Source organism: Rhodnius prolixus, unplaced genomic scaffold (genome assembly GCF_049639745.1).
Source record: "Rhodnius prolixus isolate KJV_2025 unplaced genomic scaffold, Rpr scaffold_4, whole genome shotgun sequence".
NCBI classification, from domain to species: domain Eukaryota; kingdom Metazoa; phylum Arthropoda; class Insecta; order Hemiptera; family Reduviidae; genus Rhodnius; species Rhodnius prolixus.
In genome coordinates this window covers 3,213,823-3,233,788 of record NW_027411614.1, presented here as the reverse complement: position 1 = coordinate 3,233,788, position 19,966 = coordinate 3,213,823, and the positions used below count along the sequence as shown (strand labels likewise).

At 33.2% G+C, this 19,966-nt stretch overlaps 1 protein-coding gene and 1 long non-coding RNA gene across 17 annotated transcripts in view; one reads left to right on the top strand and one right to left on the bottom strand.

Annotated features, from left to right (window-relative positions):
- by (focal adhesion protein tensin) overlaps positions 1-19,966 on the top strand; it is a 572,440-nt gene that overhangs the window by 493,471 nt on the left and 59,003 nt on the right. The window lies entirely within an intron of this gene.
- LOC141456543 (uncharacterized) lies at positions 531-1,280 on the bottom strand. The gene is made up of 2 exons (XR_012459849.1): positions 980-1,280; positions 531-868 (listed from the first exon to the last, which is right to left on the bottom strand). It is a non-coding gene; the product is annotated as an uncharacterized lncRNA (long non-coding RNA).

Here is a 19,966-nt window from a genome sequence, read left to right as displayed (position 1 = left end):
AAGTTTTGTTCTTTTTAACAGATATTAGGAGGGAGTAATTGTTACTTTGACTAATTGTGAAAATCAGATTTTGTACTTGAAATACTTTTTCTTGTGGTCACGCAAGCTCTAAATAGTTTTTTTTTTTTTTTTTTACTAAAGATTGTCTTCAATAAGTTGGAATCTTAATTCCCTAATGATATCACTCATTCACGATATTAGTAATAATTTAAAAATAATAATCACCTAAGGTGAAAGTGGAATGATTGTTCAGAGAGCAACCTACATTTGCACAAATATCTCTTAGCCTTTACAAGAAATAAATTTATTGAATGTAGTAATAAAATAGTTGATATATTACTATTTATTATATGTATCCCATGAATGGGCCACCAAATACATTGAATGGACCATAGACATAAATAACTTAAAAAAAAAAAGAAAAGAAAAGATAAGTACAACCATTGAGAGATTTAGGATTTCTATAAATGTTCTGGTTAATGGTAAAAGATAAAAGATTTTTACATCAAGAATATATTAAATTTTATTGCTGCTGGCCACTTTACAAAAGAAAAATGCATTTTTCAGCATATTTATTATCTACGTATAATATTTATTATTATTTTTTATTGTTCACATATGTTTGGAATTTTATGTGTGGCTGAGGTTTTGTTATCGATAGGAATTTATTGTTATTAGAGAAATTGTTGAGAGAAAGTTTCTTACCAATTTTCTCCTGAACTTTTTTTTTCTTTATGACCACAATTTATTATCGTGTGGCGATCGTTTATTTGCTATAAATGTATTTCTTGCCAAGTAACCTCAGGTGTGCAACAAACTTATTGTAGTTAAGCCAGTAATTTGGGAATAATCGATTACAGCTTGATATCTATTAAAATGATTGAAATAAATAAAAATTAAAAATCTATTTCTTCATGTATGATAAAAAAAAAAAAAATAAATAAATGATATTATTTCTGGTATCATTTATATTTCTTACAATTAACTCCGGCATATTTAGTCACGTTCAGTGGATCTGTTGTTATCGTGAACATTAAAATTTTATGTGAAACGCTCACTTATGGCTTCCTTTTTTACGCGCATTTAGGTTTCCGTCTCGCACTAAACTTTGCTAAGTGAATCCGAAACGTGGTCAGGGATACAATAACCATGCCGTGCGTGCTAAGATGAATAAAATCAACTATATTATCCAGTACTGCGTGGATCTAACCAGATTTTCAACTTAAAAGGCTATATTCACTTATTGTGTGTATTATTTCAATTTAAACTGATTGTTGTGTTTTTTGTTATCAGTGTAATTAAAAAAAAAAAAATTATCAAAAATAAGGTGACATAAAAGTTTGATAATAAACTACAGTTAAAAAGATTACACATCTTAACACTATAAGTATATATTTAAGATTACGAAATTGGCGTGTAAAGTACTAAAAAATTTCAAATATCAGTGTATTTTTGTAATTATAAAATATAGTTGGTCGATATTATCAGTTGGTTCTGCCAAATTATGCGCGCGTGTAAAATTATGAATTATTAGGGTGAAGGACAATTTATACCGGCTCGTTCATCAGTCACTAGAACATCCAGTTGTCAGTGTTTTAATTGAGTAAAATTAGTGAATACTAATTTAAGAATGGTGTTATTGACGAATATGAATAAGAATTATAATAGAACACCTGTGGTGGGATTTAGTATCAATGTTTTACCACGGAAGTTGTTACCGCCTTTTCCAAGCCTACATCTATGGCGAGGTATTTAAAATTTTTATTATTTGTTATAAATAATAATTTAAAGTGAAAGGGAGTTATCATTTAATAAACAGGTTGTTCTCTAAGCTGGGACATTTTCTGGCTTTTCAAAATGTGGTATTCCGTTTTGGTTAATTTGTTATAGGCTAGACCCGCAAAGCTTTAATATGTATTGAGGTACTGGATTTGATTCCCGGTCTTAGGCCTTGGATTTTATTTAATGGTTAATATAAGGAATTTACAGTAAAGTATGTTTCCTAGTCGCCTCCGTCAACGACACCTAATTTGGTAGTTGGATGTAAAAAGCCAGCCTGAAAAAAGTAGGCAATTACTTTACTCACTTTACTTTTTACAATAATTAAGGTTTTTTCCCGCTATGCACCATTTTAACCACATTAAATATCCCTCTAAAGTGCCACTTCAAGACAAAAATAAGTTCTATACTTCGTACTATTATATTAAACTTCTGAATTGGGTGGGTCTGTGGCATTGTTAGGTTTCTCCTGTTGGAGTACGAGGGTCGTTTGAAAAGTCCGTGCAAAGTCAGAGAGATAGCACTACTGGCGCGTATCGAGGTTATTTTTAGTTAGTAGCATCTCTTGGAAGAACACACACCAAGATTCAGCCAGATCGGTCTATTTCTTTGCGTTTGGCATTCGTTTGAATCGAGGAAGTCGAGTGATTTTCAAAAAATGGACGAAAAAGAATTTCGTGTGTTGATTAAACACTACTTTATGAAAGGCAAAACGCCTCAGGAGACTAAAGAGAAGCTTGATAAACATTATGGTGACTCTGCACCTTCGATTAGAACAGTTTATAAGTGGTTTCAAAATTTTCGGAGTGGCCATATGGGCACAAGTGACGCTGAACGTTCTGGACGCCCTGTTGAGGTTACTACTCCAGAAATCATTGATAAAATCCATGATATGGTGATGGATGACAGAAGAGTGAAGGTGCGTGAGATTGCTATTGCTGTGGGCATCTCGAATGAACGGGTACATAATATTTTGCATCAACATTTGGACCATGACAAAGCTATCCGCAAGATGGGTGCCGCGATTGCTCACGCTTGACCAAAAACGAAATCGTGTGAAGTGTTGCAAGGACGGTTTGCAGCTGTTCCAGAAGAATCCGCAGGGCTTTAAGCGTCGTTTCGTCACTGTGGATGAAACATGGATACATCACTACACTCCTGAGACCAAAGAACAATCTAAACAATGGGTTACCAATGGGGTATCTGCGCCAAAAAAGGCGAAGACCCTTCCTTCGGCCGGAAAGATTATGGCGACTGTCTTTTGGGATTCGCAAGGAATAATCCTCATCGACTATCTGGAAAAGGGTAAAACTATTACAGGTGCATATTATTCATCGTTATTAGACCGTTTGAAAACCGAGCTGCAAAAGAAAAACGCCCATGATTGGCCCACAAAAAAGTCCTTTTCCATCACGACAACGCACCAGCTCACAGTTGTGGTCGCAAAATGAATGGAAATAGGGTTCCAACTCGTTTCACATCCCCCCCCTATTCTCCAGGCTTGGCTCCCTCGGACTACTATTTGTTCCCCAATATGAAGAAATGGCTGGCGGGAAAAAGATTTTATTCAAACGAGGAGGTGATTGCAGAAACGAATGGCTATTTTTCAGACTTGGACAAATCCTATTATTCGGAAGGGATGAACAAACTAGAGCAGCGTTGGACGAAGTGTACTCGTATAAGCCTAAAAGAAGACTATGTTGAAAAATGAAAAAGGTTTACCCCAAAAAATTAAGTAGTTTTTATTTTTGCACGGACTTTTCAAACGACCCTCGTAATTAGTGAAAAATTATAGGAGTGTTTCGAATCAGTTTTTCTTTTCTTCTTCTAATTAATAACCCATTTATAAAAAAAAGTGTGCTTCTCAGTTTTTTTAAATGTGCTTACTTCAATTTATAACATCCTAAGCATAAATTAGTTCTGTTTTCATTTTCAGTTTACTTCTTACTTGAACAATTCGCTATTATTAGTTTTTATATTTGTTACGTGTTATTCGGCTTTATTTTATCAATTTATTTGTACGTTTCATTCTGGTTAGTACCTTGAAAAGGAAAATTAACATTCATTAATTTAAATTAAAAGAATTTAGCTAATAAACACAAAAAGAGATTCACTTTTTTAATTTCATTGCGCATATTGTAATGGTTAAATTTATTTACAACCTCTTCTTATTCTTATGAATTAATTTTCCTTTTTTATCAGCTCGTTTTAACCCATCCTCAAAGATTACTTTAAAAAAAATAGAGATAAAAGTGTTATTAAATTATTGTTTTTATTATATTACGAAATTTTTAATTTTACCATTTTGTTTTGTAATTAATGAAGTTTTAGTAAACAGATTCTTTTATTGCTAATAAAATTCATATAGGTATGTTAGCATTAATGTTCAATTAAGTGATTCAACATTTTAACCACTAAAATTAATTTTTTGTTACGTACATAAAAAAAGAAAAAGGAAATAAAAATATTTTCTTATCCTGTTCTTGTACAATAAAGAATTTCAAATTATGTAAAGGTTCAATGAACTACTTACAGGGATTATCATAATCATCAAAAGCTGGTTTTTGGAACACTCACACGACCTTCTCTTGTCAGCTAGTGTTGTTACATTTATAATCAATTTTTTTTTTTTGTTTAAAGTTAAGGCTGGATCCTATAATACATTAAATATATTGTTGGAACGCGGAGCAAGTTCTATTCCCTGGGATTGCAGTCTAAAAAAGGCTTGTGTTATCCAGGCCTGCAGTAGAAACCTGATCTTTGCGCTAGGCCCAGTGCTTTCCCTGTCGATTTGGCGTATAAAATCCCCCCACGGATCGTCGAAGTATCAAAAGGTCTCGGTGTCGCAAACATTCGCAACGGAACTGATCAGGTTTCCGCTTTCTCTTTTCCCAGTCGTGTCAGGAGCTTTCAGTTTACTGGGGGTACTTAGGTGAAGATCCGCACAGTCAATCCCATAAGAGGTAAGCTCCCCCGCCCCCCGCCCCAAACGCAGACCTTATTAAATTTATCAAAATCCTACTTCTTATTCCGCTGCCTTCAGGTTTGTAGAGAAGAAATTGTTTCGGATGCCTCAATTTACTGTTATCCATCTACTTCTAAATTAAAATACATAACAGATAAAACTGACATTTCTATCAATCAAAAAAGGCATATACATCCGTAGAATTTATAATAATAACAGAATAAAGATGGGATAGAATAAATCATACAAGAGAGATATTCCACTTGCTCAGTCTTCTCTACAGTGGGGAATATTGCTCTAACCTTCTTCCTGTACAATCCCAAACTCCTCTATCTTGTTATAGCTTTTTTTCTATCGCATCAATTTCTTCTTCTCTCATCCATATTGTAAAAAGCTAATCCATCAGACCAACCAAGACTCTATTTATTAAAATTTATTACCATCAACGTCCATTTACACTACAAAACTCCGTTATCATCAATAAAATCTCGTAACTGAATAAATTATCATAATTAACCGTTGTGTAAAACCAATAGAATAAATTGTGTGTGTTAGCGTTTTGAAAGTTACGAAAACAGTAAATGTTATTTCTTGTTCGAAAATAAATTATTAAAATTCAGATTTTTGTATTTATGGTTTCATTAGTAAGAATTGATCAAGTTTTGGCTTACTCCATTTTTTTTTTTTTTGTTTTCCTATGAATAAAATGTGGTATAAATAAAAAAAAAAAGTACGCTGAGATCCGGAACGGTTCTTGGTGTTTTTGGTCTGGAGTAGTAGTGGACCAGCTGAGCTAGAAGAAATCATCTGTCTTGAGAATCATTTACCCAAGATTGGCAAGATGACAGTTCTGAGTGATCTAGAATTATTGTGATAAGAGAATTAGAGGTAAATTTTTGTTGTTAAATTTCTATTTAAATAAGGAAGAATAACGATCTTGTCAAAATTTTCATTATTGGATTTACACCGAAAAATCCTCATTTTGAGATCCCGTAAATCTAGGGAAAAGGGATGGTGATTATGCTTTCCCCTTCTGGGCATCCATTTGAGCGTAATAAATGGTCCAATAATTTGTTGGTCCTATAATTTATTTCATTCCACTTCAATTGATCTCTTTACAGTTAGAGGTAACTTTTGTTACTACTTGTTTTCCCGGAGGAAAAAAAAAAATTCATTTTAGGGAAGTTCTTGTGGTTGAATGTGGAAGTAGACACTTTTCTATTGTGCCATTTCACTGTATTGTTTGGATTACAAACTGACTTGGCATATTTGATGAAACTCGCTTTTCCGGATATACGAATTACTTTGTCGATTTTTATTTAGCTTTTCTAATCCATTTATTCAGGTTAAGAGATCTATCACTTTTCTATATCAATTCTTTTGATGGATATAAATTTTTCAGAAGAGGCTCTGGTACGTCTGCGAATCCTACGTTCATTTTAGTACTAGAGCTAACAGCAAAGCTTCCATGTTTTAATATTTCTTTAGAATTGCAGAGATAAAGTCGGAAATGGCCAAACAGTAAATTGGTGGTAGCTTATCTGTTGAATGCTTTTAAATGAATGCCAATAATGTTTTCATGCGAAAATTTCACATCATGGTATTTTTTATTTATTTAAAATTCGAAAAAAAAAATAGTTTGACTTTCCCGTTAGTGAAAAAGAAGTTACTGATTTTCAGTAAAGTTTTCTCACAAAAGTAAGAAGTAGGAGTAAAAAAAAAAAAAACGTGAGATATCCGATTATAATGTTTTTCCGATACTCGTTCCAAAACTAATGGTAAAACAGAAGGACATTAAACTCTCCTTCTCATCGTGTTGGCGCTTTACTTCCGCTTTTCTTTCTTTTTCTTTTTTTCCTGAGCATCTTGCCTAATAGTATTTCCAATAACGTTTTAATAATTAGAATTTTTTGATTCCTCCACTAAATCGAAGGTAAAAGTTTCAGTTGATGTTAGTAAAATTATTCAATTCCTGAAACTAGGGTTCCAATGTTACCAAAAATGGTTTTAAATCTGCATTTTGGGATTATTCCAATGCATTTAATGGATCTCTTAAGTAGCAGAACAATCTAGAAAGAAGCTAAATCTTGTTTATTAGGTTTTTTAGCCTTACGGTCAGTTACAGCAGTATAACACACTAGCGGGGTACCTCTAGATCTGAATGATTAGGCTGGAAACATAGTGGAACGGCGAGCAAAGCGGCGATGATAGTGAAGAGCAAAGCGGCGAAAACAAACACTAGAAATAGATAGAGTTGCTCTATCTTCGCTTTGCTCGCCACTATGCGCGGTCCCATATGTTAACTTCTGTTTGATTTCGCCGCTTTGCTCGCCGCTCCACTATGTTTCCAGCCTTAGAGGCGCGCATAATGAAACTTAAATTTAGTTAGTTAGGTAATACATTAGCCCTTCTTTTTCACTAACGGGAAAGTCAAACTATTTTTTTTTTCGAATTTTAAATAAATAAAAAATACCATGATGTGAAATTTTCGCATGAAAACATTATTACCATTACCGGAATTTGGTAATACATTAGCCCTCAGAGGTGATTGATAAGAGTAATGCTAGGTTTTAGCTACATATAAATTGATTTACCTAGAAGTTATTTTAGAAGATATTTTAAGGGAGATATGGAACATTTCCCGTCTTAGAGAGGATTCTCGTCTTTGTCATTTCTTTCATGACCCTTGCTTTGTACTCTAAGGAGTTTACTTATTTAATCCTGATTTAGGTACATCTTAAATGAATAATTTGAAGCTTAAATAAAGTTTAGCAAGATTCCTGCCTATTTCATCAACAAGACTAACTTATCACTTGAGAAATAAACTGTAAAGAGTACAGAAAATCTTGTTTGGTTTACAAAGATGTAGTTTGCAACCATCATTTAAGCTTAAGCTTAGCTCCTCACTATGTGTATTGTGATTGATTCAACTACGGACCGGCTCTCTGCGCAGAACTAGTGCCTCCTAGTAATATGTATTAATGTTAATGATCATGTATTTATCTTCTCTTGCTCATATAATTATATACATAGTAGCATCTAATTTACATAATCAGTTAACTATGTGAATACATCACATATTTCTGCGCTTTAAGCTTATAATACTTGTTTAACTCGATACAACTTTATATGGTAATTTCCGTTTTTCAGACATGTTTTTTTTTAATCAAAGCGAGAAAAAGTAAAGCCACCACATAACTGAATTTAGAAACAACAAATTTGACTTAATTGAAAACTCTATTGCCTCTCTCTTAATCCAGTTATCAAATTAAGAATTTAAAGAGATATGTGACGTTATAGCTCTCAAATTTTCATGAAAAAATTTCTATTAGATAAGCTACACATATTGAATTTTCTTACCTATTATAGAGTGGTGGTAAAACCTTACTCTGCCGTTCCCTCCGGAGCCCTGCTAAAATAAATATCCCAGAAATAAGATATAGACAAAACGTTGTAATATAATAGTCTTGTATTAATACCAATTGAGCTGGAATAATTTTCGAGAAAATGGCGAAAAACTTAAAATTTCCCTTTTAATGCCCAAAAATGAATTTTCCATGGAAAATGACTCAAATAAAGAGTAATCAATCCCATCAATATGAAAAATTTTAGGGAAATCCTTATGAATTATGTTGTAGGAAAATAACTAAACCTCATGTCTTCTTTGCTGCCTCCTCTAATCGGAATCTTGTGGTAGGTATATAAGACCCAGGCAGTGGAAAGAAAGGGTAGAGAAGGAGACTGAAATGGAAATTTGGAAGTGAGCATCTTGGAGGCACTGAAAACTAGTTTTAAATTGGAAGACTATTTTATAGAGACTTCGTTTGTGATAGGGGAGTTTATGGTTTAGGGATGTACAAGAATAAGCTTGTAATTAACTGCTGAAACTCGGGTGAGATGAGATAGCTGGACGGTTGTGGAGTATCGATGTATTAAACGAAAACAAATGTCATTGTGAGTATTATCCTGCTTACTCTTTGACATAGGAACAAAGCTCCAATTGGCTTTACAATATCTGCTAACACATTGAGTTAAATTATCTGCTAATTCGTGCTTTTAATCGATTGAAGAGAACATGAAATCCATATAAATGGTGGATTGTGCATACACACTTTATAAAAGAACTTCCTCTATGCCCACTAAATTTTGCCAAATAATGTGTTCGATATGTATGTTTTATACAATACCTGTTGGATTTGGTTTTTTGCACAAGTTTTATTATTTTTAATTAACTAAACTAGTGATGCATGAAGACTGATAGTTTATTTTCGTCACTGAAGTTGTTTTACTGTAAATTCAATCAATATTCATTTATTAAATGTTTTCAGTTTAAAAAAGTTAAGTTTTGATTTAAATATTTTTTTGTTTTAATTGAGCAATTAATTGATTTTAATGAAATAAATACTTCCGTCACCAAACCACTTAGAATTTCCGTGTGTAACAAAAAAAACTTTTTTCTAAATGTTTAAAAACCTTTCTGTTGGATAACACGAACTATAGTACAAAATGTAAAGTGATGACCTTAAAAGTCTTTGTGTCCAAAATATAAAGGGCTTGGTTGGGTGGGATGGGTGTGTTCATTCATTCCCAGGCCAGGATAAGGGCTACCTGCCCTTATCCGTACCTAATTGGGCAGCACTCTTTTGACGAAGAAGTATCTTCCACTTATACACTTTTATTCCCTTCTAAAGGTACGTTTAACCAAAAATAAAAAGGGAAAGAGTAGTATTTTTTTGGTTTCTGTAGTCGTTTAATTAAGTTTTAATTATTAAAGAAAATAATTGTGAGTAAAGTTGTATTTTTTTGACGCCGGTGACAGAAAGCTAGTCGGAGCTTGCAGTTGAATTTATCTATCGAAGATTACTCGTATATAAACTGCACAAAAGCGCATGGTATATCTGCAGTTATGTACTAAATTGGGCTTGTACTTCTTTTACTTAGACTTCTCCTGAAGTTTGCCTGATAGATCTTATACTTCCAGTTCTTTCTATCTAGGCATCAATCTGGCCTTAATCTCCAGGATACAGATCAGCCAAGGTCTACCACTGGTTCTATTAAAAGGATGATTGCCATCTCGAAACAACTTCTGGGCTATCTGTCATCAGTCATTAGTGTGTGTCCGTATCAAAATTAACACTATTTGGTAGGTTCAGACTATTATGTCGTCTCTTCTTGCTTCCATCAGCCTTCTTATTCTTTATGACCTTACCCGTTTGTGCTCTACTAGAGCATCGCTCCAATTTTCGCTAGAAATCGTATTTCGACAGCTCCAAGCTTTTGGATCCGTTTTTTTTGTAGATATCCAGGTTTCGCTCCCATACTACAGCAATATACTCTTCACGATGAATGTATAAATTTGTATTTTTATTGCTGCAAATATCTGTGGATTCCACAATGTGGAATCCAGCATTTTTATGTTTTTTTTTGTCTACTTTAGACACAGGATTCTAAATCCTTATTTTAAAAGTCATCCTTATGGTACATAGATCCCAAATTCTTAATGTTTTCCATGTTGGATAATGTCTTTGAGTTTTATCTGTCCGTAGCACGCATGTTTTTTGTATCCGTGACTAGTTTAGGACTTACAGTCATCAGTTTCGCGCAGAGATTTCGACTTCACTTCCGTTACCGTGCATGTGCACTACACATGCTGACGCTATATCGAATTCTTTATACCCAAACTGATTAATTTACGTTCGTTGATAGATGGATGATAATCTGAACTCGATTATGGATTCAACAAAATGCTTGTTTCAATGGATAGATTCAAATTAGACATTGGGATATAAACTTAACTAGCAAAGCCAATCCCAGTCTCTGCCGCTAACCGGAAAGTTCTTGGGCAAAATCACCCCACTATTATCACACTAAATCAATTTTCCTCTCTTAATATCCTTGATTCAGGTTCATAAAAGTTGAGTCCAGATTTCAAAGATCAGTAATAGTTCAAAGTAATCTTTACAGAAATTGTAGCTTTCATTAGAATAACAAGAAAAACTAAACATAAATTTCTTGATAATCTAATAATTTATTGATTACATGCAACTCTTTATTAGTATTAAAACAATGATAGTTTTATTTTAGTTTTTTAATTACATTTTTCTTACTTTATTTTAAGATTTCTTACTTTCATACTGTTTCAATAACATTACTGACATTATTTTAATTACATATCTACAGCTTTTATTAAAATCTAAAATTATAATGACTTGATTATAAAAAGAAACAGTAACAGCTATCGTAAATGCGTGTTACAAAAAAATAAAATTAAAATTTAATGTTCTGATAAATGACTAGTCAGATATACTCGTATAAATACATAAATATATTTTAGTGAGTTTGTCATATCAAGGACTCTATGGAGAATTAAGAACGTGTGATTATCTTTAGTTTTTCGTCTCTCCTTGTGTATGTTAGGGATCTCTGTAAAACTAAACTAATGTGTTTAATGAGTATTTCATTAATGATGCCTCTACCCTTCTCATTATCTCTCTCTCACTCCCTCCATAGTTTGCACTAAATATAAACCATTAACTGTTGATGTAACGCAGCAAACTATTAATTCATTGCAAACTATGAAAAGAAGTTTATTTTTTGTAATTATTAAGCAAAATATTCTCAAGTGATGCGCAGTTGGGTGTTGAGATGTTAGATATTAAAAAACTTAGTAATTTTTTTGGTTTCTTGCTTTCTTTTAGCAAAATATAGAAAAATAGCCAACACTATCTTCTACTCTTATGTCCTTTCTTGGATAAGGACTTTACATTTGAAAACGTGGTATATTATGTTGTTGACAGGGTGGAAGAAATGGATAGATTTGCCTAAGGTTAAGTGAGGTCAGTCAAATAGGGAACATCGTAACAATTTAGGTCTATAGAATGGTTCTGTTCTCCGTAGGGGGGGAAGTGGACTAGCCACTTCTTCAGGGATCTTAGCGACCCTGCGGTTATCCCAGCCTAACAACACACTGAACATTCAACACAACACATATAGGGCCTGCAGAGATGGTTTATGTGACCAACTATTTGAGTTTAGCGAACCACACACACTAGGTTTCATCTTCACTAATATTTACATATATGCCCCTTTAAAACATGTCCACACGCCCATATAACCTGTAAACTAGGGAATCCTTGATAAGACAACGTTAGGACACATGCTCCCTTACCCCTTTGTAAGTTTGAACGATTGACATTTGGGAAACATTCTTGGGTTTGAAGAAAAAGAACTTTGTTAGACCATGTTAGGAATTGTAGAAAAGGAAGTTACTAATTTGAACATAGGATGGCCGGCCACTACAGCAGAAAAGATCTACAGCCTCCCAGAATATTTATCTTTAATTAAACTCTTCTTCCAAGCGAAATACTAGGATAGATGCTGTAAACCATTTTTACAAACAACAGCTGTTTTTATTTCTTGGTTTGTTTTATTTAGTTATTTACTTTTTGCCTATAACATAGAATTTACGACTAACATAAAGGTATTGGCTAAAAAAACAAAAAAAAACCTTGTTTGTAACAAATCCCTGTCAGAATAAGAGCCTTCCAGTAATAGTAGAACTACAGAAACAGAAGAGATGATACAAAAAGTTTTATGTGATCTGTGTCCAGCTTTATCTGGAGTGTGGATTTTTTTTTTTAATTTCTAACTATATGTATATAGTTTTCTAGTTACTGGAATTTTTGTACATAAGTTTTCAGCTATCTTTTGTTTATGAATGTAGGGAAGCCTTAATGCAGCCCTCCCGGCCGAAGAAAAATGAACTAACATTGTAAGTGGCCTAATCCGAAGTGCCTCTGAACCGTATAAAATCAGATTAGTCCAATGAAGGGCTTTTTTAATAGGGCACTGTAGGTTCAGAAAACATCTTCACAAGATTGGGGTTGAATAACCTCAGATGCTTAAGGCTAACTAGGAGGTTTATGATGCAGCAGGAGGAGTAACTGCTTTACATACCCTTTTTCATTGCGTTTGTAGTCTTTCGGCTGTGATATGGGATTGCGCAGGCATTTAGAAACCAGAACAAATTATGTCCCCCCTCCCCCCCAAAAAAACATTGTAAGTAAATTCTTGAAAATCATGAAGTGTCTTTGCTTTACACGCAAGACATTCAGGGGGATGGTACCAAAATGGGTGGTTCGAAATGTAGACGTATTTTTCAATTTTATAGTCCCTTCCAGCAAATCATATTTCTTAAGGAATACGCTTATTTCATCCCAGATTTTTCATGATTACTTTGTTCCTAGTTTGAGAAAAATTCTGCTACGAATTACTATAAAAGAAACGTTTCAGGGAAATTACAATATCAGTTATTTTCGCAAGACTATTTCCCAACAAGTAGACCGAAAATTTTCATCAAATTAATGGTTACATTATTATATAAACACATTATACATAAAAGGATTTTTAAGAGCCAAGAAAAAAATAAATAAATAGAACAATTCAAGAGCACAATAAGCGGCCCCAATTCATCAGTTTGAAGTTTTTTTAATGAATGAATACACAAATGAAACATAATCAGTTATATTCAACTCAGGGGGAGGGGGCTTCCTCGTCTAAATTTGCATATTAAAACTGTAAAATTTATGTAAATGGAACACTCACACTATTGTAAAGCTATGTGTGAGTTGCAGAGGCAATAAAATGTCACCATGGATTAAATTTACTAAGATGTTATCAGTTGATCTGCGGTCTGATATAACGGGGAGGTGTCCCGTTGCGTGAGGAATTCATAATGACTTTGTTGGGAAGATTTGTTGCGATAGTTTTAGTGTCTTAAGGATATTAAATCCTTTTTAAAATGATATAAGTTGTTGCGATTGATTTATTGATTTTTTTTTTTTAGTTCTGGTAAAAGAGGAAGTGTTGTGATCATGCAAATGTTCTATTTTATTGAGCGTTTCAGCGGAAATACGTATTATTGTTACAGGAATGTGTACGGGCTCAATAATCCAGTTTAAGCTGGACAGGCTTTCAGTACTTTAAACCTCTATTTCCTTTTAAAGTTTTACTGCATATTTATTATAATTATTCAGTAGTTAAACCATGGATTTCCAAACTTTTCGACAATTTTCATCGCACATCACGGCATTAAAAAAAGTATACCTTTAATGGGAAGGAAAGGATGCACTTAGTGCAACTGTTGATTTCTTTATAATTTCAGAGATTTGGCTAAATTTTTAACACCAAAAAAAGGAATCTAAAGTCTAACTGCGTCATGTTCTTTTTTAAAATATCTTTCTTATCTTTGAAGTCTGAATGAAAAAGATGCTGAATTTGAATAAGATAGGGATAATTTCCAGCAACCTTTGCGAAGGTACTAACTAACACACTGCCTACAATTGAGGTAATTCTTCGTGGGTTGTTATAAGTAGAACCTAACGTCTTCAGATTCTAACCATCTTTTCATTGTCCTCGTCCATTTTCTGGTAATGTAAATTGTGTTGTAGTTCCTCCATAACAACAACAACAACAACAACAACAAAAGAAAAGCTTTTGAAGTTTTATATACTGAAGGATTTTTCCAATAATTTAAATAAAATAAATGCGCTTTCAATTCAAATAATTCAATCTGAAAAGCACAGAATATGTGCCACATTTTTTTTTAATCAGCTGCTGTTATAAATAATACGATTAAATGTGCAATCAGTATTTATTGTTGTTTCTGATAGAAAATTTCATTATTGTGATTTGCTCATCTGGTCGCATATTGCGGCTAAAGTATGCCCAGCTTTTCTTCTTGCTCCTTTAGTCACGCTCTTCACTTCTTGTTCTTCAGTAAACTATTAAGGAATTATATTCTATTCACCAGTTCCAACAATTAAATGATATGGAAGCATTGAAACAGTTAAGTTTCCAAGTCATTTGCCCAACTTGGGTTGGAAACTGTTCTCTATTGTAAAAGGAGAAAGTTGGGTAATGTGTTTAGAGAGAACTTACAGGAAGAAGGGATAAACTCCTAACCGGTGGGATACATTGTTAAGCATTATTCTATAACACAAAATTCACAATAATCTTTATCGAATAACTAGTCTTTTTTTCCATTTTAAAACTCTTTTTCTATTAATGATTTGTGTGGAGTTTTCACTAGATTATTTTTTGAAAATTTACGTAAAGATTAACAATAAATTTTTGGCCCACTACTATTAACTTCTTATAATTTACAGAAATCTTTTTTGAAGTTGAATTTTAAAATGAAAAAAAACAAACTTATAAGGTCTAAGATTTCATTTCTTTTTTATATCATCTTCAGTTTCGATCCTAGGGTTTCGTTCTACTTACTACATTGTTTTCACAGTAAAGACTGATCAATTTACTTAGATTAAAACAAGGGGCGGAATGTGTTCCACCAATCCTGCAGCAACAAGAGCCTTATTATGCTCACTTCTTTGTAGTTGAAGGAGAAAACCTGTTCCTCAATTTTTTTTTGACAAGATGAATTTTTGCGTATTACCTCTTCTACAAAATCAGAAGCATCATATCGTAAACTAGCTATTGCATTGTAATCAGGTAGAGAAACCGATTCCTTTTCTGCTCGCACAGATTGCACGGGAGCTAGAGTTCTATCCAATGTGCTAAAATTTCTATATCAAGTAATCACCGGGATTATTCTTTGTAAGTTTTCCTTGAGTACAATACAATTAATGACACTTTTGGAGGAAATGTAAGAGAGTGGTAGCGCTCTCCTTTGGATATTTTATATTCGTTATTTTTTGTTTAGTATTGGATCTGTTGGGGGATTAAGTGGTTTGCTAAAAATTCCTAGTTTAAAGAAAATTACATTCCCAGGAATGCCATTCATTAGTTTTCCCTAATCTGCAAGGATTTATCAACAAGATTTGCATAAAAACAGTTATTAGGAGCATATTCCTAGGAAATTAGACTTCCCTAATAAAATGCTAATCTTGAGTTTAAAAAAAAAATATCCAATTAGAATAGTAATGGAAAAAGAGATAAATCATGTGAATGCTTTGAGGCATAATCCTTTTTTTAAATATCTCTTTTCCACTTAAGCTACAAATTATAACTAATACCGGAAAATAATTAAAACTTAAGTGCTGTTTAAATCACTTTTATACACATTTAAACAACGGCGAAACTTGTATAAAATTATTTATAATATAACTTAAACTCCCCCACCAGCTGTTAACATAAATTATCTCCTTAGCACGTAGAATAGCCATAGTGCTAGCAAAACTTCTTAATCAAGATCTAACTAAGTACTAAATAATTTAAGATAAAATCAAGTAAACAGTTTAACTTGTCACTTGAATTTTCTGTATAAATGGTTGTACTTACATTTTTATACAAAATTTTTAATAGTTTTTATTATTATTATAAATAAGTTGTTTGTGTCCTGAATGTGTCTCGTATTTGTGGATATTATTTCTCAAAATCGAGAAATCATGAGAAGTGATGGACAAAAATCAACAGCTTAGCAGAAATTAGTTTCTATTAATTTTTTCTGAACGAAATAAGTTCCTTCACTTAAATTGCGGTAAGATTTTGATTACACCAGATTTTTTTCTGAAATTTAATGGTTTCTAGACGAAACGTATCCTCTAAAAAGTCTATCTATTAATTGTGTACCAATATAGAAGCTCTCATACATTCAGTAAAAGTTCCAAGTACGCAAATTTAAGGGGGATAAAAGGTAGTTTGTGTGTCCACGGTAGATTTTTTTTTTTGTAAGTGCGTTTCTATAGTATATTCTGGATCAACTATGAAAGTTATTAAAAATTTTTGTAAACTGGGATGGTATTTTTTCATCCCTTCAGTTAACTATACAGAATTTGAGATAGAAGACTTTCTGTCCTAGAAAGTCCACTTGTTCACAGAAGACTTTCTGTCCTAGAAAGTCCACTTGTTCACAGCCCTTAAAGACAATAAATTCTCATGCAAATTGGATAAATGGGCGAAACACTCTGCAGAAGTTTTTCTTTGACCATTCATGCCTTGTGCCAGAAAAGGCACAACCATTTACAGGCTTAGAGCTGTGCTGATTGCTTTTGAGTAGCAGAGAGGTTAGTGTTGTGGGTTGAACAGTTTTTGATGACGTAGGTTCACCCAGCTCTAAAGTTCCAAGTGGGCATTAACTCGTTCGGTACAGGATGCTCTGAAACTACCAAGAGCTGTCCCTACCAAAAACCCATTTTGGTAGCAAGCATCCCAGACTGTAGAAATAATTCTAAATACTAGTTCCTGCTACCTATTCGTGACATAAACAAAGTCACGGAAGTGAAGGGAGAAACTTCGGCATAAAGGAGAGCAGCTACTCCCGCATTCCAATTTGAAGTAAGTTTTTCATCTATAATTTGAAATAATTCCCTACGAGTGAAGTTTTACGAGTGACTCATCTTGTACGTAGTTATTATTATTAATCTTCTTTAATAATCCTGTCGGGCCACGTAAAAGTAATGTATTTTATTTACGAATTCTAAATAAATAAATTAAAAAAAAAATGTTGGTCAAGGGTTTGTTAGCGCACGCCAAGTCCTTGTGTATTTAGTGTTGACCTCTAATAAACATATGGATATAAATAAAATTTGCTATATAGTTTCACGTTAAAGACAATATGATAGTGCGGCCATTGGAGTTAAAACTATTTGCAGTTTTTTCATTCGCTAATGATAACCTATAATTTTCTTTTTCATTAGTGTCAGTCATTTCATTCGGTATAAAATTAGCCTTTTATTACTCTATTATTTATTCATGATTATGATGTTACCATTTATTTAATACTAAAATTTATTTTGTAGTTTCCTTCTCAAGTTGCTTTTTATACCATTCTTGTCAGGAGCTTATAAACTCTTCGTGTATTCATTCTTACTCTGTTTTCCTCAAAAAATGTCCTAAAAGAAAAAGTTATTATTGAAAATTTACTATATCAGATTATCCATCTTGTCAGAAGTGAGGAGTTCTTTTTAGTTGGATGGGAGAAATACCATCTCAGTGTTAACTTATCCTAGAACATTTTATCATATTATAAATTGATTTGTTTAGTTAGAATGAAATTGAGTTTTAGTTGATAATATTATATGTACAGGGATGTGAATATAAGTACTCTTTCAACATTTAACTCTGTCCAGTTCAGCAGTTTTGATGGACTTTCAGCACTAGTCCCCTGAAGCGTCTTAAGCCGTCTCGTGAGTGTGGCTGACCCAATTTTTTTCAGCAGTAGATTCGTTGTAGTTACAGTTTTTTTCTTACCATTTGCTTGGTCACACGTAAGAAATGTTGCAGACTAGCCTGATATTTATTTGCTGCTACCTTTAGAAATGTCCTTTTTTAAGATTAGATAATAACCTCTTTGCTGAAATTCAGAACTCTGTGGTTTGAACATAGGCATATCGTTTCTAAAGTGATATCCGCTACCGTTGTATCATTGTTAAAAACAACTAAATATTTAGTAAAAAAAAAAGAAATCTTACTCTAAAACTAAACTTTAAAGCTTATCGAATAAAGACAACTAACGCGTAATTAGTTAGATTACATCCTAAGGGGGAGCCTCTTTCTTACTTGTACCAATCGATTATCACCTTCTGACCCACCCATAACACACTTTCGCACTTGAAGACATTGAGGTTACCTTTGTGTTAATCATTTTTATTTACATTGTAAGTAGTTTTTGTTTACTTTTATGATTTTAGTGAAGCTTTATTTTGTTACACAGGAAGTTGCAAAATCTTTAATGTATTTCTTTCTACCCATCAATCTCACTCAGAAATCGTTCTTCAGTTCTTCATCCATGCAGGTAGTTTAACAATAACAGAGTTTTCTGAAAATAGTAGAAATTATGGAAAGTTACTGATGAAAATGTGGTTAGATCCGCAGAGCTGAAAATGTGGTTAGATCCGCAGAGGTGGGTAATATCGTTTATTTTTGTCGATCGTAGCACGCAATCAATTTCATCCATCATTAGAGATTGATCAATCAGTTTAGCGTAGTGATTTCGACTTCACTTACGTTTCCGTCACTCAGTCAGCAAGTGTAGTGTGAGACGGAAACATGAGTGAAGTCGAAATCTCTACGCTAAATTAATCTACGTCAGATAATAGATAAAAAAAACTCCGAAACCGATTAGCGGTACTGTAAGAGATGAGTGCTACAAGTCAATCAGGAGGATAAGTTGTATTGTTGGACAAAGAATCTTCTTTTTTTTTTGGTTTCTTTCAGAAATACTGAAATTCCATAATCTGGTTAGCTCTTCCACTTTGTATCCGTTCTTAGTCCAGAGTCGAGCCGAGTTATTTAACTTTTGATCTTATCAATTTCGAGATTCCATTTTCTTATTACTGCTAATGGTCATCTACTCACTCTTGCAAGAAGTTAATTTTCATGCTGCCATGATGATTTCGGGTTTTTGCAATCTTTTGAGCATGATAGTCTTTGACCTGGGCTATCACCCACCGCCTAGTCATCCGCAAACAGTAGGGAGCAGATGCTTGCATCGTCAATGGTTAGACCCTTTCTCCAACAAATTCATGGATCATTCGTATAGATATCGATTTTTTTTTTCCACTACAAGAAGCTATTCAAATTCGTAAGATCCTTGATTATTATAAAAGAAATGTTTGAAATATTTCGTTGTTTTTGTTTTATTCTCTCTCTTCCTCTTTCTCTGCAGTTGACAGTAAAATAAATATGCAAAATTCATTCATACGTTTGTCTTGTTTTGTGTGAAGGAAATAGAGCGAAGACGACAGTAATATTCAATTTAATAATGTATTTGATAATAATACAATAGCATTGGTATTAGTATTATTCATGACAATTTGAGCTTGAGAAGAACAATAGGCTCTTATATATTACATATGTGAGCCTGAAATGAAGCCTAGCCTTTGCCCCCCACAGATCTCTCATAAACATGGTGTTGAAAAAAAAAGAAAAAAAAAAAGAACATTTTGCATAGTATGTATGTGCGTATAAACATGTATATTTATTTCATACCTTAGAGTGACATGCTATAATATACTGCAGTGATCCCTCGTTCCCCTCTGCAAACCCCGCTAGGTCTCTTGTTGTTTATTGTCTGGCTGGACTCATGTCTTTTATAACATACCTTTACGACCGCTCTGTATAATTTTCCAAATGACGTTTTACAATTATTAACGGGTGTCGCTGTATATTTCAATCAAATTCACACACACCCTTCTGTTCTGTATCCCACCCATTTCTGGTTATCTAATGGTGAATGTTGGCCAAAGTTATGGGTTTTGACGA